The sequence below is a fragment of the Corythoichthys intestinalis genome, chromosome 18 (assembly GCF_030265065.1).
Source record: "Corythoichthys intestinalis isolate RoL2023-P3 chromosome 18, ASM3026506v1, whole genome shotgun sequence".
Classification (NCBI taxonomy): Eukaryota; Metazoa; Chordata; class Actinopteri; order Syngnathiformes; family Syngnathidae; genus Corythoichthys; species Corythoichthys intestinalis.
In genome coordinates this window covers 9730791-9752310 of record NC_080412.1, presented here as the reverse complement: position 1 = coordinate 9752310, position 21520 = coordinate 9730791, and the positions used below count along the sequence as shown (strand labels likewise).

Sequence of the window (21520 nt, the reverse complement as noted above, 5' to 3'; positions counted from 1 at the left end):
ACTCTCAATCTCTCTAAATGCATGGGCTACCATTGACTGTGCAAAACATGCACCTGTTTTTGATTGGGAAAGGTTGCAATCTACCAAGTAGAATCGGATAAGATGAATGGCACTGAATTGTGGGCATTCACTGGAAGCTTTTCAGTTCAATTAAATGGATATCTGCCATAATGAATGGTTACCTATGAGTTGAGTAGGTCAGAATTCAATGGTACTGCAATTGAGTATCTCATTGATGCTGTCTAGGTTGGTCAACAATCAGAGGTCAATTTATGAAGGTACTAATCCGTTGTCTGAAGGTTTCAGATGTGTCCCTGGTGGTCTAGTGGCTAGGATTCGGCGCTTTCACTGGTTCGATTCCCGGTCAGGGAAGTAGAACATTAGTACAATGATTCTCCATGTCAGTTTTCACAAGGGCCTCCTTTAACACACCTGGATCGTGATCAGGCTACTGCAGAGCTTGCTGATGAGCTGATCCTTTGTTCAGGTGTGTTCAAGGAGGGAGGCATGGAAAACAAGCTGCATAGAGGTTCTCGAGGACCGGACGTGCAGACCCCTGGACTTGATGTATGGCACTGAAACAAAGCTTTCACTGAAGTTTTTCAGTTCAAATGAAATGGATATAATCGATGGCATGCAATGAGTTGACTAGGTCATAATACAATGGTATGGCATTTGATAATCTCGTTTTTTCTGGGTTCATCAACAATAAGATGTCAGTCAATCAAGGTCCTAATCTGTTGTTTAAAAGTTTAAGCATGTCCCTGGTTGTCTAGTGGCTAGGATTCGGCGCTCTCACCGCCGCGGCCCGGGTTCGATTCCCGGTCAGGGAATTTGTAGTCTATTTTGTGGACTCTCAATCTCTCTAAATGCATGGGCTACCATTGACTGTGCTAGACATGCACCTGTTTTTGATTGGGAAAGGTTGCAATCTACCAAGTAGAATCGGATAAGATGAGAGGCACTGAATTGTGGGCATTCACTGGAAGCTTTTCAGTACAATGAATTGGATATATGTCGTAATGAATGGCTGTCTATGAGTTGATTAGGTCAGAATACAATGGTACTGCAGTTGAGTTTCCCATTGTTGGTTTCTGGGTTGTTCAACAATCAGAGGTCAACCAAACCAGGTACTTGTCTGTTCTTTTAAAGGCTCAAATGTGGTTTCATTGCAAGAAGTATGCACTCGGGTTCATTTGCCACTCAGGGAATTCAAACATTCATTCGAGGACTCTTCATTTCTATAAACACATGGGCTGCCATTGATTTTCCTAGACATGCACTTCATTTTGATTGGGAAAGGTTGCGATCTACCAAGTAGAATCGGATAAGATGAATGGCACTGAATTGTGGGCATTCACTGGAAGCTTTTCAGTTCAATGAAATGGATATCTGCCATAATGAATGGTTACCTATGAGTTGATTAGGTCAGAAATCAATGGTACTGCAATTGAGTATCTCATTGTTGCTGTCTAGGTTGGTCAACAATCAGAGGTCAACTTATGAAGGTACTAATCCGTTGTCTGAAGGTTTCAAATGTGTCCCTGGTGGTCTAGTGGCTAGGATTCGGCGCTTTCACCGCCGCGGCCCGGGTTCGATTCCCGGTCAGGGAAGTAGTACATGAGTACAAGGATTCTCCGTGTAAATTTTCACACATCTGGATCGTGATCAGGCTACTGCAGAGCTTGCTGATGAGCTGATTCTTTGTTCAGGTGTGTTCAAGGAGGGAGGCATGGAAAACAAGCTGCATAGAGGTTCTCGAGGACCGGACTTGCAGACCACTGGATTAGATGTATGGCACTGAAACATAAGCGTTCACTGGAAGCTTTTCAGTTCAAATGAAATGGATATAATCGATGGCATGCAATGAGTTGACTAGGTCATAATACAATGGTATGGCGTTTGATAATCTCGTTTTTTCTGGGTTCATGAACAATAAGATGTCAGTCAATCAAGGTTCTAATCTATTGTTTGAAGGTTTAAGCATGTCCCTGGTTGTCTAGTGGCTAGGATTCGGCGCTCTCACCGCCGCGGCCCGGGTTTGATTCCCGGTCAGGGAAGTTGTAGACTTTTTCCTGGACTCTCAATCTCTCTAAATGCATGGGCTACCATTGACTGTGCAAAACATGCACCTGTTTTTGATTGGGAAAGGTTGCAATCTACCAAGTAGAATCGGATAAGATGAATGGCACTGAATTGTGGGCATTCACTGGAAGCTTTTCAGTTCAATGAAATGGATATTTGCCATAATGAATGGTTACCTATGAGTTGATTAGGTCAGAATTCAATGGTACTGCAATTGAGTATCTCATTGTTGATGTCTAGGTTGGTCAACAATCAGAGGTCAATTTATCAAGGTACTAATCCGTTGTCTGAAGGTTTCAGATATGTCCCTGGTGGTATAGTAGCAAGGGCTCGGCGCTTTCACTGCCGCGGCCCGTGTTCGATTCCCGGTCAGGGAAGTAGAACATTAGTACAAGGATTCTCCATGTCAATTTTCACAAGGGCCTCCTTTAACACTCCTGGATGGTGATCAGGCTACTGCAGAGCTTGCTGATGAGCTGATCCTTTGTTCAGGTGTGTTCAAGGAGGGAGGCATGGAAAACAAGCTGCATCAAGGTTCTCGAGGACCGGACGTGCAGACCCCTAGACTAGATGTATGGCACTGAAACAAAGCGTTCATTGGAAGTTTTTCAATTCAAATGAAATGGATATAATCGATGGCATGCAATGAGTTGACTAGGTCATAATACAATGGTATGATATTTGATAATCTCATTTTTTCTGGGTTCATGAACAATAAGATGTCAGTCAATCAAGGATCTAATCTGTTGTATGAAGGTTTTAGCATGTCCCTGGTTGTCTAGTGGCTAGGATTCGACGCTCTCACCGCCGCGGCCTGGGTTCGATTCCCGGTCAGGGAATTTGTAGACTTTTTTTCTGGACTCTCTGTCTCTCTAAATGCATGGGCTACCATTGACTGCGCTAGACATGCACCTCATATTGATTGGGAAAGGTTGCGATCTACCAAGTACAATCAGATAAGGTGAATGGCACTGAATTGTGGGTATTCAGTGTCAGCTTTTCAGTTCAATGAATTGGATATATGTCGTAATGAATGGCTGTCTATGAGTTGATTAGGTCAGAATACAATGGTACTGCAGTTGAGTTTCCCATTGTTGGTTTTCTGGGTTGTTCAACAATCAGAGGTCAACCAAACCAGGTACTTGTCTGTTCTTTTAAAGGCTCAAAAGTGGTTTCATTGCAAGAAGTTGGCGCTCGGGTTCATTTGCCGCTCAGGGAATTCAAACATTCATTCGAGGACTCTCCATGTCTATAAACACATGGGCTGCCATTGATTTTCCTAGACATGCACTTCATTTTGATTGAGAAAGGTTGTGATCTACCAAGTACAATCAGGTAAGATGATTGGCACTGAATTGTGGGCATTCACTGGAAGCTTTTCAGTTCAATGAAATGGATATCTGCCATAATGAATGGTTACCTATGAGTTGAGTAGGTCAGAATTCAATGGTACTCCAACTGAGTATCTCATTGATGCTGTCTAGGTTGGTCAACAATCAGAGGTCAATTTATGAATGTACTAATCCGTTGTCTGAAGGTTTCAGATGTGTCCCTGGTGGTCTAGTGGCTAGGATTCGGCGCTTTCACCGGTTCGATTCCCGGTCAGGGAAGTAGAACATTAGTACAAGGATTCTCCATGTCAGTTTTCACAAGGGCCTCCTTTAACACACCTGGATCGTGATCAGGCTACTGCAGAGCTTGCTGATGAGCTGATCCTTTGTTCAGGTGTGTTCAAGGAGGGAGGCATGGAAAACAAGCTGCATAGAGGTTCTCGAGGACCGGACGTGCAGACCCCTGGACTTGATGTATGGCACTGAAACAAAGCTTTCACTGAAGTTTTTCAGTTCAAATGAAAAGGATATAATCGATGGCATGCAATGAGTTGACTAGGTCATAATACAATGGTATGGCATTTGATAATCTCGTTTTTTCTGGGTTCATCAACAATAAGATGTCAGTCAATCAAGGTCCTAATCTGTTGTTTAAAAGTTTAAGCATGTCCCTGGTTGTCTAGTGGCTAGGATTCGGCGCTCTCACCGCCGCGGCACGGGTTCGATTCCCGGTCAGGGAATTTGTAGTCTATTTTGTGGACTCTCAATCTCTCTAAATGCATGGGCTACCATTGACTGTGCTAGACATGCACCTGTTTTTGATTGGGAAAGGTTGCAATCTACCAAGTAGAATCGGATAAGATGAGAGGCACTGAATTGTGGGCATTCACTGGAAGCTTTTCAGTACAATGAATTGGATATATGTCGTAATGAATGGCTGTCTATGAGTTGATTAGGTCAGAATACAATGGTACTGCAGTTGAGTTTCCCATTGTTGGTTTCTGGGTTGTTCAACAATCAGAGGTCAACCAAACCAGGTACTTGTCTGTTCTTTTAAAGGCTCAAATGTGGTTTCATTGCAAGAAGTTGGCACTCGGGTTCATTTGCCACTCAGGGAATTCAAACATTCATTCGAGGACTCTTCATTTCTATAAACACATGGGCTGCCATTGATTTTCCTAGACATGCACTTCATTTTGATTGGGAAAGGTTGCGATCTACCAAGTACAATCAGATAAGGTGAATGGCACTGAATTGTGGGTATTCAGTGTCAGCTTTTCAGTTCAATGAATTGGATATATGTCGTAATGAATGGCTGTCTATGAGTTGATTAGGTCAGAATACAATGGTACTGCAGTTGAGTTTCCCATTGTTGGTTTTCTGGGTTGTTCAACAATCAGAGGTCAACCAAACCAGGTACTTGTCTGTTCTTTTAAAGGCTCAAAAGTGGTTTCATTGCAAGAAGTTGGCGCTCGGGTTCATTTGCCGCTCAGGGAATTCAAACATTCATTCGAGGACTCTCCATGTCTATAAACACATGGGCTGCCATTGATTTTCCTAGACATGCACTTCATTTTGATTGAGAAAGGTTGTGATCTACCAAGTACAATCAGGTAAGATGATTGGCACTGAATTGTGGGCATTCACTGGAAGCTTTTCAGTTCAATGAATTAGATATATGTCGTAATGAATGGCTGTCTATGAGTTGATTAGGTCAGAATACAATGGTACTGCAGTTGAGTTTCCCATTGTTGGTTTTCTGGGTTGTTCAACAATCAGAGGTCAACCAAACCAGGTACTTGTCTGTTCTTTTAAAGTCTCAAAAGTGGTTTCATTGCAAGAAGTTGGCGCCCGGGTTCATTTGCCGCTCAGGGAATTCAAACATTCATTCGAGGAATCTCCATGTCTATAAACACATGGGCTGCCATTGATTTTCCTAGACATGCACTTCATTTTGATTGAGAAAGGTTGTGATCTACCAAGTACAATCAGGTAAGATGATTGGCACTGAATTGTGGGCATTCACTGGAAGCTTTTCAGTTCAATGAAATGGATATCTGCCATAATGAATGGTTACCTATGAGTTGAGTAGGTCAGAATTCAATGGTACTGCAATTGAGTATCTCATTGATGCTGTCTAGGTTGGTCAACAATCAGAGGTCAATTTATGAATGTACTAATCCGTTGTCTGAAGGTTTCAGATGTGTCCCTGGTGGTCTAGTGGCTAGGATTCGGCGCTTTCACCGCCGCGGCCCGGGTTCGATTCCCGGTCAGGGAAGTAGTACATGAGTACAAGGATTCTCCGTGTAAATTTTCACACATCTGGATCGTGATCAGGCTACTGCAGAGCTTGCTGATGAGCTGATCCTTTGTTCAGGTGTGTTCAAGGAGGGAGGCATGGAAAACAAGCTGCATAGAGGTTCTCGAGGACCGGACTTGCAGACCACTGGATTAGATGTATGGCACTGAAACATAAGCATTCACTGGAAGCTTTTCAGTTCAAATGAAATGGATATAATCGATGGCATGCAATGAGTTGACTAGGTCATAATACAATGGTATGGCATTTGATAATCTCGTTTTTTCTGGGTTCATCAACAATAAGATGTCAGTCAATCAAGGTCCTAATCTGTTGTTTAAAAGTTTAAGCATGTCCCTGGTTGTCTAGTGGCTAGGATTCGGCGCTCTCACCGCCGCGGCCCGGGTTCGATTCCCGGTCAGGGAATTTGTAGTGTATTTTGTGGACTCTCAATCTCTCTAAATGCATGGGCTACCATTGACTGTGCTAGACATGCACCTGTTTTTGATTGGGAAAGGTTGCAATCTACCAAGTAGAATCGGATAAGATGAGAGGCACTGAATTGTGGGCATTCACTGGAAGCTTTTCAGTTCAATGAAATGGATATCTGCCATAATGAATGGTTACCTATGAGTTGATTAGGTCAGAATTCAATGGTACTGCAATTGAGTATCTCATTGTTGATGTCTAGGTTGGTCAACAATCAGAGGTCAATTTATCAAGGTACTAATCCGTTGTCTGAAGGTTTCAGATATGTCCCTGGTGGTATAGTGGCAAGGGCTCGGCGCTTTCACTGCCGCGGCCCGTGTTCGATTCCCGGTCAGGGAAGTCGAACATTAGTACAAGGATTCTCCATGTCAATTTTCACAAGGGCCTCCTTTAACACTCCTGGATGGTGATCAGGCTACTGCAGAGCTTGCTGATGAGCTGATCCTTTGTTCAGGTGTGTTCAAGGAGGGAGGCATGGAAAACAAGCTGCATCAAGGTTCTCGAGGACCGGACGTGCAGACCCCTAGACTAGATGTATGGCACTGAAACAAAGCGTTCATTGGAAGTTTTTCAGTTCAAATGAAATGGATATAATCGATGGCATGCTATGAGTTGACTAGGTCATAATACAATGGTATGGCATTTGATAATCTCATTTTTTCTGGGTTCATGAACAATAAGATGTCAGTCAATCAAGGATCTAATCTGTTGTATGAAGGTTTTAGCATGTCCCTGGTTGTCTAGTGGCTAGGATTCGACGCTCTCACCGCCGCGGCCTGGGTTCGATTCCCGGTCAGGGAATTTGTAGACTTTTTTTCTGGACTCTCTGTCTCTCTAAATGCATGGGCTACCATTGACTGCGCTAGACATGCACCTCATATTGATTGGGAAAGGTTGCGATCTACCAAGTACAATCAGATAAGGTGAATGGCACTGAATTGTGGGTATTCAGTGTCAGCTTTTCAGTTCAATGAATTGGATATATGTCGTAATGAATGGCTGTCTATGAGTTGATTAGGTCAGAATACAATGGTACTGCAGTTGAGTTTCCCATTGTTGGTTTTCTGGGTTGTTCAACAATCAGAGGTCAACCAAACCAGGTACTTGTCTGTTCTTTTAAAGGCTCAAAAGTGGTTTCATTGCAAGAAGTTGGCGCTCGGGTTCATTTGCCGCTCAGGGAATTCAAACATTCATTCGAGGACTCTCCATGTCTATAAACACATGGGCTGCCATTGATTTTCCTAGACATGCACTTCATTTTGATTGAGAAAGGTTGTGATCTACCAAGTACAATCAGGTAAGATGATTGGCACTGAATTGTGGGCATTCACTGGAAGCTTTTCAGTTCAATGAAATGGATATCTGCCATAATGAATGGTTACCTATGAGTTGAGTAGGTCAGAATTCAATGGTACTGCAATTGAGTATCTCATTGATGCTGTCTAGGTTGGTCAACAATCAGAGGTCAATTTATGAATGTACTAATCCGTTGTCTGAAGGTTTCAGATGTGTCCCTGGTGGTCTAGTGGCTAGGATTCGGCGCTTTCACCGGTTCGATTCCCGGTCAGGGAAGTAGAACATTAGTACAAGGATTCTCCATGTGAGTTTTCACAAGGGCCTCCTTTAACACACCTGGATCGTGATCAGGCTACTGCAGAGCTTGCTGATGAGCTGATCCTTTGTTCAGGTGTGTTCAAGGAGGGAGGCATGGAAAACAAGCTGCATAGAGGTTCTAAAGGACCGGACGTGCAGACCCCTGGACTTGATGTATGGCACTGAAACAAAGCTTTCACTGAAGTTTTTCAGTTCAAATGAAATGGATATAATCGATGGCATGCAATGAGTTGACTAGGTCATAATACAATGGTATGGCATTTGATAATCTCGTTTTTTCTGGGTTCATCAACAATAAGATGTCAGTCAATCAAGGTCCTAATCTGTTGTTTAAAAGCTTAAGCATGTCCCTGGTTGTCTAGTGGCTAGGATTCGGCGTTCTCACCGCCGCGGCCCGGGTTCGATTCCCGGTCAGGGAATTTGTAGTCTATTTTGTGGACTCTCAATCTCTCTAAATGCATGGGCTACCATTGACTGTGCTAGACATGCACCTCATATTGATTGGGAAAGGTTGCGATCTACCAAGTACAATCAGATAAGGTGAATGGCACTGAATTGTGGGTATTCAGTGTCAGCTTTTCAGTTCAATGAATTGGATATATGTCGTAATGAATGGCTGTCTATGAGTTGATTAGGTCAGAATACAATGGTACTGCAGTTGAGTTTCCCATTGTTGGTTTTCTGGGTTGTTCAACAATCAGAGGTCAACCAAACCAGGTACTTGTCTGTTCTTTTAAAGGCTCAAAAGTGGTTTCATTGCAAGAAGTTGGCGCTCGGGTTCATTTGCCGCTCAGGGAATTCAAACATTCATTCGAGGACTCTCCATGTCTATAAACACATGGGCTGCCATTGATTTTCCTAGACATGCACTTCATTTTGATTGAGAAAGGTTGTGATCTACCAAGTACAATCAGGTAAGATGATTGGCACTGAATTGTGGGCATTCACTGGAAGCTTTTCAGTTCAATGAAATGGATATCTGCCATAATGAATGGTTACCTATGAGTTGAGTAGGTCAGAATTCAATGGTACTCCAATTGAGTATCTCATTGATGCTGTCTAGGTTGGTCAACAATCAGAGGTCAATTTATGAATGTACTAATCCGTTGTCTGAAGGTTTCAGATGTGTCCCTGGTGGTCTAGTGGCTAGGATTCGGCGCTTTCACCGGTTCGATTCCCGGTCAGGGAAGTAGAACATTAGTACAAGGATTCTCCATGTCAGTTTTCACAAGGGCCTCCTTTAACACACCTGGATCGTGATCAGGCTACTGCAGAGCTTGCTGATGAGCTGATCCTTTGTTCAGGTGTGTTCAAGGAGGGAGGCATGGAAAACAAGCTGCATAGAGGTTCTCGAGGACCGGACGTGCAGACCCCTGGACTTGATGTATGGCACTGAAACAAAGCTTTCACTGAAGTTTTTCAGTTCAAATGAAATGGATATAATCGATGGCATGCAATGAGTTGACTAGGTCATAATACAATGGTATGGCATTTGATAATCTCGTTTTTTCTGGGTTCATCAACAATAAGATGTCAGTCAATCAAGGTCCTAATCTGTTGTTTAAAAATTTAAGCATGTCCCTGGTTGTCTAGTGGCTAGGATTCGGCGCTCTCACCGCCGCGGCCCGGGTTCGATTCCCGGTCAGGGAATTTGTAGTCTATTTTGTGGACTCTCAATCTCTCTAAATGCATGGGCTACCATTGACTGTGCTAGACATGCACCTGTTTTTGATTGGGAAAGGTTGCAATCTACCAAGTAGAATCGGATAAGATGAGAGGCACTGAATTGTGGGCATTCACTGGAAGCTTTTCAGTAAAATGAATTGGATATATGTCGTAATGAATGGCTGTCTATGAGTTGATTAGGTCAGAATACAATGGTACTGCAGTTGAGTTTCCCATTGTTGGTTTCTGGGTTGTTCAACAATCAGAGGTCAACCAAACCAGGTACTTGTCTGTTCTTTTAAAGGCTCAAATGTGGTTTCATTGCAAGAAGTTGGCACTCGGGTTCATTTGCCGCTCAGGGAATTCAAACATTCATTCGAGGACTCTTCATTTCTATAAACACATGGGCTGCCATTGATTTTCCTAGACATGCACTTCATTTTGATTGGGAAAGGTTGCGATCTACCAAGTACAATCAGATAAGGTGAATGGCACTGAATTGTGGGTATTCAGTGTCAGCTTTTCAGTTCAATGAATTGGATATATGTCGTAATGAATGGCTGTCTATGAGTTGATTAGGTCAGAATACAATGGTACTGCAGTTGAGTTTCCCATTGTTGGTTTTCTGGGTTGTTCAACAATCAGAGGTCAACCAAACCAGGTACTTGTCTGTTCTTTTAAAGGCTCAAAAGTGGTTTCATTGCAAGAAGTTGGCGCTCGGGTTCATTTGCTGCTCAGGGAATTCAAACATTCATTCGAGGACTCTCCATGTCTATAAACACATGGGCTGCCATTGATTTTCCTAGACATGCACTTCATTTTGATTGAGAAAGGTTGTGATCTACCAAGTACAATCAGGTAAGATGATTGGCACTGAATTGTGGGCATTCACTGGAAGCTTTTCAGTTCAATGAATTGGATATATGTCGTAATGAATGGCTGTCTATGAGTTGATTAGGTCAGAATACAATGGTACTGCAGTTGAGTTTCCCATTGTTGGTTTTCTGGGTTGTTCAACAATCAGAGGTCAACCAAACCAGGTACTTGTCTGTTCTTTTAAAGTCTCAAAAGTGGTTTCATTGCAAGAAGTTGGCGCTCGGGTTCATTTGCCGCTCAGGGAATTCAAACATTCATTCGAGGAATCTCCATGTCTATAAACACATGGGCTGCCATTGATTTTCCTAGACATGCACTTCATTTTGATTGAGAAAGGTTGTGATCTACCAAGTACAATCAGGTAAGATGATTGGCACTGAATTGTGGGCATTCACTGGAAGCTTTTCAGTTTAATGAAATGGATATCTGCCATAATGAATGGTTACCTATGAGTTGAGTAGGTCAGAATTCAATGGTACTGCAATTGAGTATCTCATTGATGCTGTCTAGGTTGGTCAACAATCAGAGGTCAATTTATGAATGTACTAATCCGTTGTCTGAAGGTTTCAGATGTGTCCCTTGTGGTCTAGTGGCTAGGATTCGGCGCTTTCACCGGTTCGATTCCCGGTCAGGGAAGTAGAACATTAGTACAAGGATTCTCCATATGAGTTTTCACAAGGGCCTCCTTTAACACACCTGGATCGTGATCAGGCTACTGCAGAGCTTGCTGATGAGCTGATCCTTTGTTCAGGTGTGTTCAAGGAGGGAGGCATGGAAAACAAGCTGCATCAAGGTTCTCGAGGAGCGGACGTGCAGACCCCTAGACTAGATGTATGGCACTGAAACAAAGCGTTCATTGGAAGTTTTTCAGTTCAAATGAAATGGATATAATCGATGGCATGCAATGAGTTGACTAGGTCATAATACAATGGTATGGCATTTGATAATCTCATTTTTTCTGGGTTCATGAACAATAAGATGTCAGTCAATCAAGGATCTAATCTGTTGTATGAAGGTTTTAGCATGTCCCGGGTTGTCTAGTGGCTAGGATTCGACGCTCTCACCGCCACGGCCTGGGTTCGATTCCCGGTCAGGGAATTTGTAGACTTTTTTTCTGGACTCTCTGTCTCTCTAAATGCATGGGCTACCATTGACTGCGCTAGACATGCACCTCATATTGATTGGGAAAGGTTGCGATCTACCAAGTACAATCAGATAAGGTGAATGGCACTGAATTGTGGGTATTCAGTGTCAGCTTTTCAGTTCAATGAATTGGATATATGTCGTAATGAATGGCTGTCTATGAGTTGATTAGGTCAGAATACAATGGTACTGCAGTTGAGTTTCCCATTGTTGGTTTTCTGGGTTGTTCAACAATCAGAGGTCAACCAAACCAGGTACTTGTCTGTTCTTTTAAAGGCTCAAAAGTGGTTTCATTGCAAGAAGTTGGCACTCGGGTTCATTTGCCACTCAGGGAATTCAAACATTCATTCGAGGACTCTTCATTTCTATAAACACATGGGCTGCCATTGATTTTCCTAGACATGCACTTCATTTTGATTGGGAAAGGTTGCGATCTACCAAGTACAATCAGATAAGGTGAATGGCACTGAATTGTGGGTATTCAGTGTCAGCTTTTCAGTTCAATGAATTGGATATATGTCGTAATGAATGGCTGTCTATGAGTTGATTAGGTCAGAATACAATGATACTGCAGTTGAGTTTCCCATTGTTGGTTTTCTGGGTTGTTCAACAATCAGAGGTCAACCAAACCAGGTACTTGTCTGTTCTTTTAAAGGCTCAAAAGTGGTTTCATTGCAAGAAGTTGGCGCTCGGGTTCATTTGCTGCTCAGGGAATTCAAACATTCATTCGAGGACTCTCCATGTCTATAAACACATGGGCTGCCATTGATTTTCCTAGACATGCACTTCATTTTGATTGGGAAAGGTTGCAATCTACCAAGTAGAATCGGATAAGATGAGAGGCACTGAATTGTGGGCATTCACTGGAAGCTTTTCAGTACAATGAATTGGATATATGTCGTAATGAATGGCTGTCTATGAGTTGATTAGGTCAGAATACAATGGTACTGCAGTTGAGTTTCCCATTGTTGGTTTCTGGGTTGTTCAACAATCAGAGGTCAACCAAACCAGGTACTTGTCTGTTCTTTTAAAGGCTCAAATGTGGTTTCATTGCAAGAAGTTGGCACTCGGGTTCATTTGCCACTCAGGGAATTCAAACATTCATTCGAGGACTCTTCATTTCGATAAACACATGGGCTGCCATTGATTTTCCTAGACATGCACTTCATTTTGATTGGGAAAGGTTGCGATCTACCAAGTACAATCGGATAAGATGAATGGCACTGAATTGTGGGCATTCACTGGAAGCTTTTCAGTTCAATGAAATGGATATCTGCCATAATGAATGGTTACCTATGAGTTGATTAGGTCAGAAATCAATGGTACTGCAATTGAGTATCTCATTGTTGCTGTCTAGGTTGGTCAACAATCAGAGGTCAACTTATGAAGGTACTAATCCGTTGTCTGAAGGTTTAATCATGTCCCTGGTTGTCTAGTGGCTAGGATTCGGCGCTCTCACCGCCGCGGCCCGGGTTCGATTCCCGGTCAGGGAAGTAGTACATGAGTACAAGGATTATCCGTGTCAATTTTCACAAGGGCCCCCTTTAACACACCTCAATCAAATAATCTGGATCGTGATCAGGCTACTGCAGAGCTTGCTGATGAGCTGATCCTTTGTTCGGGTGTGTTCAAGGAGGGAGGCATGGAAAACAAGCTGCATCAAGGTTCTCGAGGAGCAGACGTGCAGACCCCTAGACTAGATGTATGGCACTTAAACATAAGCGTTCACTGGAAGTTTTTCAGTTCAAATGAAATGGATATAATCGATGGCATGCAATGAGTTGACTAGGTCATAATATGGCATTTGATAATCTCGTTTTTTCTGGGTTAATCAACAATAAGATGTCAGTCAATCAATGTTCTAATTTGTTGTTTGAAGGTTTAAGCATGTCCCTGGTTGTCTAGTGGCTAGGATTCGGCGCTCTCACCGCCGCGGCCCGGGTTCGATTCCCGGTCAGGGAATTTGTAGTCTATTTTGTGGACTCTCAATCTCTCTAAATGCATGGGCTACCATTGACTGTGCTAGACATGCACCTGTTTTTGATTGGGAAAGGTTGCAATCTACCAAGTAGAATCGGATAAGATGAGAGGCACTGAATTGTGGGCATTCACTGGAAGCTTTTCAGTACAATGAATTGGATATATGTCGTAATGAATGGCTGTCTATGAGTTGATTAGGTCAGAATACAATGGTACTGCAGTTGAGTTTCCCATTGTTGGTTTCTGGGTTGTTCAACAATCAGAGGTCAACCAAACCAGGTACTTGTCTGTTCTTTTAAAGGCTCAAATGTGGTTTCATTGCAAGAAGTTGGCACTCGGGTTCATTTGCCACTCAGGGAATTCAAACATTCATTCGAGGACTCTTCATTTCTATAAACACATGGGCTGCCATTGATTTTCCTAGACATGCACTTCATTTTGATTGGGAAAGGTTGCGATCTACAGAGTACAATCGGATAAGATGAATGGCACTGAATTGTGGGCATTCACTGGAAGCTTTTCAGTTCAATGAAATGGATATCTGCCATAATGAATGGTTACCTATGAGTTGATTAGGTCAGAAATCAATGGTACTGCAATTGAGTATCTCATTGTTGCTGTCTAGGTCGGTCAACAATCAGAGGTCAACTTATGAAGGTACTAATCCGTTGTCTGAAGGTTTCAAATGTGTCCCTGGTGGTCTAGTGGCTAGGATTCGGCGCTTTCACCGCCGCGGCCCGGGTTCGATTCCCGGTCAGGGAAGTAGTACATGAGTACAAGGATTCTCCGTGTAAATTTTCACACATCTGGATCGTGATCAGGCTACTGCAGAGCTTGCTGATGAGCTGATCCTTTGTTCAGGTGTGTTCAAGGAGGGAGGCATGGAAAACAAGCTGCATCAAGGTTCTCGAGGAGCGGACGTGCAGACCCCTAGACTAGATGTATGGCACTGAAACAAAGCGTTCATTGGAAGTTTTTCAGTTCAAATGAAATGGATATAATCGATGGCATGCAATGAGTTGACTAGGTCATAATACAATGGTATGGCATTTGATAATCTCATTTTTTCTGGGTTCATGAACAATAAGATGTCAGTCAATCAAGGATCTAATCTGTTGTATGAAGGTTTTAGCATGTCCCGGGTTGTCTAGTGGCTAGGATTCGACGCTCTCACCGCCACGGCCTGGGTTCGATTCCCGGTCAGGGAATTTGTAGACTTTTTTTCTGGACTCTCTGTCTCTCTAAATGCATGGGCTACCATTGACTGCGCTAGACATGCACCTCATATTGATTGGGAAAGGTTGCGATCTACCAAGTACAATCAGATAAGGTGAATGGCACTGAATTGTGGGTATTCAGTGTCAGCTTTTCAGTTCAATGAATTGGATATATGTCGTAATGAATGGCTGTCTATGAGTTGATTAGGTCAGAATACAATGGTACTGCAGTTGAGTTTCCCATTGTTGGTTTTCTGGGTTGTTCAACAATCAGAGGTCAACCAAACCAGGTACTTGTCTGTTCTTTTAAAGGCTCAAAAGTGGTTTCATTGCAAGAAGTTGGCGCTCGGGTTCATTTGCCGCTCAGGGAATTCAAACATTCATTCGAGGACTCTCCATGTCTATAAACACATGGGCTGCCATTGATTTTCCTAGACATGCACTTCATTTTGATTGAGAAAGGTTGTGATCTACCAAGTACAATCAGGTAAGATGATTGGCACTGAATTGTGGGCATTCACTGGAAGCTTTTCAGTTCAATGAAATGGATATCTGCCATAATGAACGGTTACCTATGAGTTGAGTAGGTCAGAATTCAATGGTACTGCAATTGAGTATCTCATTGATGCTGTCTAGGTTGGTCAACAAGCAGAGGTCAATTTATGAATGTACTAATCCGTTGTCTGAAGGTTTCAGATGTGTCCCTGGTGGTCTAGTGGCTAGGATTCGGCGCTTTCACCGGTTCGATTCCCGGTCAGGGAAGTAGAACATTAGTACAAGGATTCTCCATATGAGTTTTCACAAGGGCCTCCTTTAACACACCTGGATCGTGATCAGGCTACTGCAGAGCTTGCTGATGAGCTGATCCTTTGTTCAGGTGTGTTCAAGGAGGGAGGCATGGAAAACAAGCTGCATAGAGGTTCTCGAGGACCGGACGTGCAGACCCCTGGACTTGATGTATGGCACTGAAACAAAGCTTTCACTGAAGTTTTTCAGTTCAAATGAAATGGATATAATCGATGGCATGCAATGAGTTGACTAGGTCATAATACAATGGTATGGCATTTGATAATCTCGTTTTTTCTGGGTTCATCAACAATAAGATGTCAGTCAATCAAGGTCCTAATCTGTTGTTTAAAAGTTTAAGCATGTCCCTGGTTGTCTAGTGGCTAGGATTCGGCGCTCTCACCGCCGCGGCCCGGGTTCGATTCCCGGTCAGGGAATTTGTAGTCTATTTTGTGGACTCTCAATCTCTCTAAATGCATGGGCTACCATTGACTGTGCTAGACATGCACCTGTTTTTGATTGGGAAAGGTTGCAATCTACCAAGTAGAATCGGATAAGATGAGAGGCACTGAATTGTGGGTATTCAGTGTCAGCTTTTCAGTTCAATGAATTGGATATATGTCGTAATGAATGGCTGTCTATGAGTTGATTAGGTCAGAATACAATGGTACTGCAGTTGAGTTTCCCATTGTTGGTTTTCTGGGTTGTTCAACAATCAGAGGTCAACCAAACCAGGTACTTGTCTGTTCTTTTAAAGGCTCAAAAGTGGTTTCATTGCAAGAAGTTGGCGCTCGGGTTCATTTGCCGCTCAGGGAATTCAAACATTCATTCGAGGACTCTCCATGTCTATAAACACATGGGCTGCCATTGATTTTCCTAGACATGCACTTCATTTTGATTGAGAAAGGTTGTGATCTACCAAGTACAATCAGGTAAGATGATTGGCACTGAATTGTGGGCATTCAATGAAGCTTTTCAGTTCAATGAAATGGATATCTGCCATAATGAATGGTTACCTATGAGTTGAGTAGGTCAGAATTCAATGGTACTGCAATTGAGTATCTCATTGATGCTGTCTAGGTTGGTCAACAATCAGAGGTCAATTTATGAAGGTACTAATCCGTTGTCTGAAGGTTTCAGATGTGTCCCTGGTAGTCTAGTGGCTAGGATTCGGCGCTTTCACCGGTTCGATTCCCGGTCAGGGAAGTAGAACATTAGTACAAGGATTCTCCATGTCAGTTTTCACAAGGGCCTCCTTTAACACACCTGGATCGTGATCAGGCTACTGCAGAGCTTGCTGATGAGCTGATCCTTTGTTCAGGTGTGTTCAAGGAGGGAGGCATGGAAAACAAGCTGCATAGAGGTTCTCGAGGACCGGACGTGCAGACCCCTGGACTTGATGTATGGCACTGAAACAAAGCTTTCACTGAAGTTTTTCAGTTCAAATGAAATGGATATAATCGATGGCATGCAATGAGTTGACTAGGTCATAATACAATGGTATGGCATTTGATAATCTCGTTTTTTCTGGGTTCATCAACAATAAGATGTCAGTCAATCAAGGTCCTAATCTGTTGTTTAAAAGTTTAAGCATGTCCCTGGTTGTCTAGTGGCTAGGATTCGGCGCTTTCACCGCCGCGGCCCGGGTTCGATTCCCGGTCAGGGAATTTGTAGTCTATTTTGTGGACTCTCAATCTCTCTAAATGCATGGGCTACCATTGACTGTGCTAGACATGCACCTGTTTTTGATTGGGAAAGGTTGCAATCTACCAAGTAGAATCGGATAAGATGAGAGGCACTGAATTGTGGGCATTCACTGGAAGCTTTTCAGTACAATGAATTGGATATATGTCGTAATGAATGGCTGTCTATGAGTTGATTAGGTCAGAATACAATGGTACTGCAGTTGAGTTTCCCATTGTTGGTTTCTGGGTTGTTCAACAATCAGAGGTCAACCAAACCAGGTACTTGTCTGTTCTTTTAAAGACTCAAATGTGGTTTCATTGCAAGAAGTTGGCACTCGGGTTCATTTGCCACTCAGGGAATTCAAACATTCATTCGAGGACTCTTCATTTCTATAAACACATGGGCTGCCATTGATTTTCCTAGACATGCACTTCATTTTGATTGGGAAAGGTTGCGATCTACCAAGTACAATCGGATAAGATGAATGGCACTGAATTGTGGGCATTCACTGGAAGCTTTTCAGTTCAATGAAATGGATATCTGCCATAATGAATGGTTACCTATGAGTTGATTAGGTCAGAAATCAATGGTACTGCAATTGAGTATCTCATTGTTGCTGTCTAGGTTGGTCAACAATCAGAGGTCAACTTATGAAGGTACTAATCCGTTGTCTGAAGGTTTAATCATGTCCCTGGTTGTCTAGTGGCTAGGATTCGGCGCTCTCACCGCCGCGGCCCGGGTTCGATTCCCGGTCAGGGAAGTAGTACATGAGTACAAGGATTATCCGTGTCAATTTTCACAAGGGCCCCCTTTAACACACCTGAATCAAATAATCTGGATCGTGATCAGGCTACTGCAGAGCTTGCTGATGAGCTGATCCTTTGTTCGGGTGTGTTCAAGGAGGGAGGCATAGAAAACAAGCTGCATACAGGTTCTCGAGGACCGGACTTGCAGACCCCTGGATTAGATGTATGGCACTAAAACGTAAGCGTTCACTGGAAGCTTTTCAGTTCAAATGAAATGGATATAATCGATGGCATGTAATGAGTTGACTAGGTCATAATACAATGTTATGGCATTTGATAATCTCGTTTTTTCTGGGTTCTTGAACAATAAGATGTCAGTCAATCAAGGTTCTAATCTGTTGTTTGAAGGTTTAAGCACGTCCCTGGTTGTCTAGTGGCTAGGATTCGGCGCTCTCACCGCCGCAGCCCGGGTTCGATTCCCGGTCAGGGAATTTGTAGTCTATTTCCTGGACTCTCAATCTCTCTAAATGCATGGGCTACCATTGACTGTGCAAAACATGCACCTTTTTTTGATTGGGAAAGGTTGCGATCTTCCAAGTAGAATCGGATAAGATGAATGGCACTGAATTGTGGGCATTCACTGGAAGCTTTTCAGTTCAATGAAATGGATATCTGCCATAATGAATGGTTACCTATGAGCTGATTTGGTCAGAATTCAATGGTACTGCAATTGAGTATCTCATTGTTGATGTCTAGATTGGTCAACAATCAGAGGTCAATTTATCAAGGTACTAATCCGTTGTCTGAAGGTTTCAGATATGTCCCTGGTGGTATAGTGGCAAGGACTCGGCACTTTCACCGGTTCGATTCCTGGTCAGGGAAGTAGAACATTAGTACAAAGATTCTCCATGTCAATTTTCACAAGGGCCTCCTTTAACACACCTGAATAAAATAATCTGGATCGTGATCAGGCTCCTGCAGAGCTTGCTGATGAGCTCATCATTTGTTCAGGTGTGTTAAAGGAGGGAGGCATGGAAAACAAGCTGGATAGAGGCTCTCGAGGACCGGACTTGGAGACCCCTGGACTACATGTATGGCACTTAAACATAAGCGTTCACTGGAAGTTTTTCAGTTCAAATGAAATGGATATAATCGATGGCATGCAATGAGTTGACTAGGTCATAATATGGCATTTGATAATCTCGTTTTTTCTGGGTTAATCAACAATAAGATGTCAGTCAATCAATGTTCTAATTTGTTGTTTGAAGGTTTAAGCATGTCCCTGGTTGTCTGGTGGCTAGGATTCGGTGCTCTCACCGCTGCGGCCCGGGTTCGATTCCTGGTCAGGGAATTTGTCGACTTTTTCCTGGACTCTCAGTCTCTCTAAATGCATGGGCTACCATTGACTGCGCTAGACATGCACCTCATATTGATTGGGAAAGGTTGCGATCTACCAAGTACAATTAGATAAGGTGAATGACACTGAATTGTGGGCATTCAGTGTCAGTTTTTCAGTTCAATGAATTGGATATATGTCGTAATGAATGGCTGTCTATGAGTTGATTAGGTCAGAATACAATGGTACTGCAGTTGAGTTTCCCATTGTTTGTTTTTGGGTTGTTCAACAATCGGAGGTCAACCAAACCAGGTACTTGTCTGTTCTTTTAAAGGCTCAAAGTGGTTTCGTTGCAAGAAGTTGGCGCTCGGGTTCATTTGCCGCGCAGGGAATTCAAACACTCATTCGAGCACTCTCCATGTCTATAAACACATGGGCTGCCTTTGATTTTCCTAGACATGCACTTAATTTTCGTTGGAAAAGGTTGCGATCTACCAAGTACAATCGGATAAGATGATTGGCACTTAATCGTGGGCATTCACTGGAAGCTTTTCAGTTCATTGAAATGGATATCTGCCATAATGAATGGTTACCTATGAGTTGAGTAGGTCAGAATTCAATGGTACTGCAATTGAGTATCTCATGGTTGCTGTCTAGGTTGGTCAACAATCAGAGGTCAATTTATGAAGGTACTAATCCGTTGTCTGAAGGTTTCAAATGTGGTCTAGTTGCTAGGATTCGGCACTTTCACAGGTTCGATTCCCGGTCAGGGAAGTAGAACATTAGTACAAGGATTCTCCATGTCAATTTTCACAAGGGCCTCCTTTAACACACCTGGATCATGATCAGGCTATTGCAGAGCTTGCTGATGAGCTGATCCTTTGTTCAGGTGTGTTCAAGGAGGGAGGCATGGAAAACAAGCTGCATAGAGGTTCTCGAGGACCGGACTTGCAGACCCCTGGATGTTGTCTGAAAGCTTCAAATATGTCCCTGGTGGTCTAGTGGCTAGGATTCGGCGCTTTCACCGCCGCGGCCCGGGTTAGATTTTGCATGTCAGTTTTCACAAGGGCCTCCTTTAACACACCTGAATCAAAATAATCTGGATCATGATCATGCTCCTGCAGAGCTTGCTGATGAGCTGATCGTTTTTTCAGGTGTGTTAAAGGAGGGAGGCATGGAAAACAAGGATAGAAGGATAGAAGCTCTCGAGGACCGGACTTGCAGACCCCTGGACTAGATATATGACACTCAAACATAAGTGTCCGCTGGAAGTTTTTCAGTTCAAATGAAATGGATATAATTGATGACATGGAATGAGTTGACTAGGTCATAATACAATGGTATGGCATTTGATGGTCTCGTTTTTTTCTGGGTTCATCAACATAAAGATATCAGTCAATCAAGGTTCTAATCTGTTGTTTAAAGGTTTAAGCATGTCCCTGGTTGTCTAGTGGCTAGGATTCGGCGCTCTGACTATAAAAAGACCCCCTCTTTTTCAAGACTCAAGTTTGAAAAAAGACTTTCTGAACACCAAAATAATTATAGTACATCTGAAACAAATGATTATAACAATATATTTGAGAGAAAAAGCATGTTATTGTGCCTCATTCAAATCTTAATATCTGAACATTAAAATATGTAAACTAAAGCGAAATCACATTCGTAAATGAATGGCTTCTAGTTTTTGAAATGTAACAAACTATTGTGATAAAACAGCAAAATTGCAATAACTGCATTAACCATCAAATTGAAGTCTAATTGTAACTGTAGTCTTGAAACAAATCTGAATAAGGAAAAACATTGCAATAAAATAATGCAAACTGGTCAAACTTGAGAGTAGCTGAGATCTGGCATGACAGAACATCGCTTTAATGATATCTGGCGCCTTCTAGCGTCATGAATGGGGAGAGTAGCTAGAGCTGTCATGACAGAACATCGCTTTAATGATATCTGGCGCCATCTAGCGTCGTGAAAGGGTATAATGTCTAGACCGTAAATATAAGACGACCCCCTCTTTTTCAGTCTAATTTCAATGTAAAAAAAACACCGCCTTATATTCGGGCCAATACGATATATATGGCGTAAAACACAGACAAGACTGAAAAAGATGTTTCTGCTCTTGCACCCCTCAACTGCTGTATTTCAAGTGAAAGAACTGTTGTGTTTGATAGAACAATATGTCTATATGCTGCCATAGCAGACTCATGGTGCATTAAGCCCCCGCACTATTTTTAATTTGTCTGTTTTACCCTGAAAACCCGTTTGCA

At 42.7% G+C, this 21520-nt stretch overlaps 14 non-coding genes across 14 annotated transcripts; all 14 read left to right on the top strand.

Moving 5' to 3' along the window:
• Positions 1–761: 761 nt before the first annotated feature.
• Positions 762–833, top strand: trnae-cuc (transfer RNA glutamic acid (anticodon CUC)). Its single transcript has one exon. It is a non-coding gene; the product is annotated as a tRNA-Glu (tRNA).
• A 708-nt stretch (positions 834–1541) lies between these two features.
• trnae-uuc (transfer RNA glutamic acid (anticodon UUC)) lies at positions 1542–1613 on the top strand. Its single transcript has one exon. It is a non-coding gene; the product is annotated as a tRNA-Glu (tRNA).
• A 375-nt stretch (positions 1614–1988) lies between these two features.
• trnae-cuc (transfer RNA glutamic acid (anticodon CUC)) lies at positions 1989–2060 on the top strand. Its single transcript has one exon. It is a non-coding gene; the product is annotated as a tRNA-Glu (tRNA).
• A 3562-nt stretch (positions 2061–5622) lies between these two features.
• Positions 5623–5694, top strand: trnae-uuc (transfer RNA glutamic acid (anticodon UUC)). The gene has a single exon. It is a non-coding gene; the product is annotated as a tRNA-Glu (tRNA).
• A 375-nt stretch (positions 5695–6069) lies between these two features.
• trnae-cuc (transfer RNA glutamic acid (anticodon CUC)) lies at positions 6070–6141 on the top strand. Its single transcript has one exon. It is a non-coding gene; the product is annotated as a tRNA-Glu (tRNA).
• A 2024-nt stretch (positions 6142–8165) lies between these two features.
• On the top strand, positions 8166–8237 carry trnae-cuc (transfer RNA glutamic acid (anticodon CUC)). The gene has a single exon. It is a non-coding gene; the product is annotated as a tRNA-Glu (tRNA).
• A 1159-nt stretch (positions 8238–9396) lies between these two features.
• On the top strand, positions 9397–9468 carry trnae-cuc (transfer RNA glutamic acid (anticodon CUC)). The gene has a single exon. It is a non-coding gene; the product is annotated as a tRNA-Glu (tRNA).
• A 3455-nt stretch (positions 9469–12923) lies between these two features.
• trnae-cuc (transfer RNA glutamic acid (anticodon CUC)) lies at positions 12924–12995 on the top strand. Its single transcript has one exon. It is a non-coding gene; the product is annotated as a tRNA-Glu (tRNA).
• Positions 12996–13392: 397 nt separating this feature from the next.
• Positions 13393–13464, top strand: trnae-cuc (transfer RNA glutamic acid (anticodon CUC)). Its single transcript has one exon. It is a non-coding gene; the product is annotated as a tRNA-Glu (tRNA).
• Positions 13465–14172: 708 nt separating this feature from the next.
• On the top strand, positions 14173–14244 carry trnae-uuc (transfer RNA glutamic acid (anticodon UUC)). Its single transcript has one exon. It is a non-coding gene; the product is annotated as a tRNA-Glu (tRNA).
• Positions 14245–15850: 1606 nt separating this feature from the next.
• Positions 15851–15922, top strand: trnae-cuc (transfer RNA glutamic acid (anticodon CUC)). Its single transcript has one exon. It is a non-coding gene; the product is annotated as a tRNA-Glu (tRNA).
• A 1158-nt stretch (positions 15923–17080) lies between these two features.
• On the top strand, positions 17081–17152 carry trnae-uuc (transfer RNA glutamic acid (anticodon UUC)). Its single transcript has one exon. It is a non-coding gene; the product is annotated as a tRNA-Glu (tRNA).
• Positions 17153–17859: 707 nt separating this feature from the next.
• trnae-cuc (transfer RNA glutamic acid (anticodon CUC)) lies at positions 17860–17931 on the top strand. The gene has a single exon. It is a non-coding gene; the product is annotated as a tRNA-Glu (tRNA).
• A 405-nt stretch (positions 17932–18336) lies between these two features.
• trnae-cuc (transfer RNA glutamic acid (anticodon CUC)) lies at positions 18337–18408 on the top strand. The gene has a single exon. It is a non-coding gene; the product is annotated as a tRNA-Glu (tRNA).
• Positions 18409–21520: the final 3112 nt, after the last annotated feature.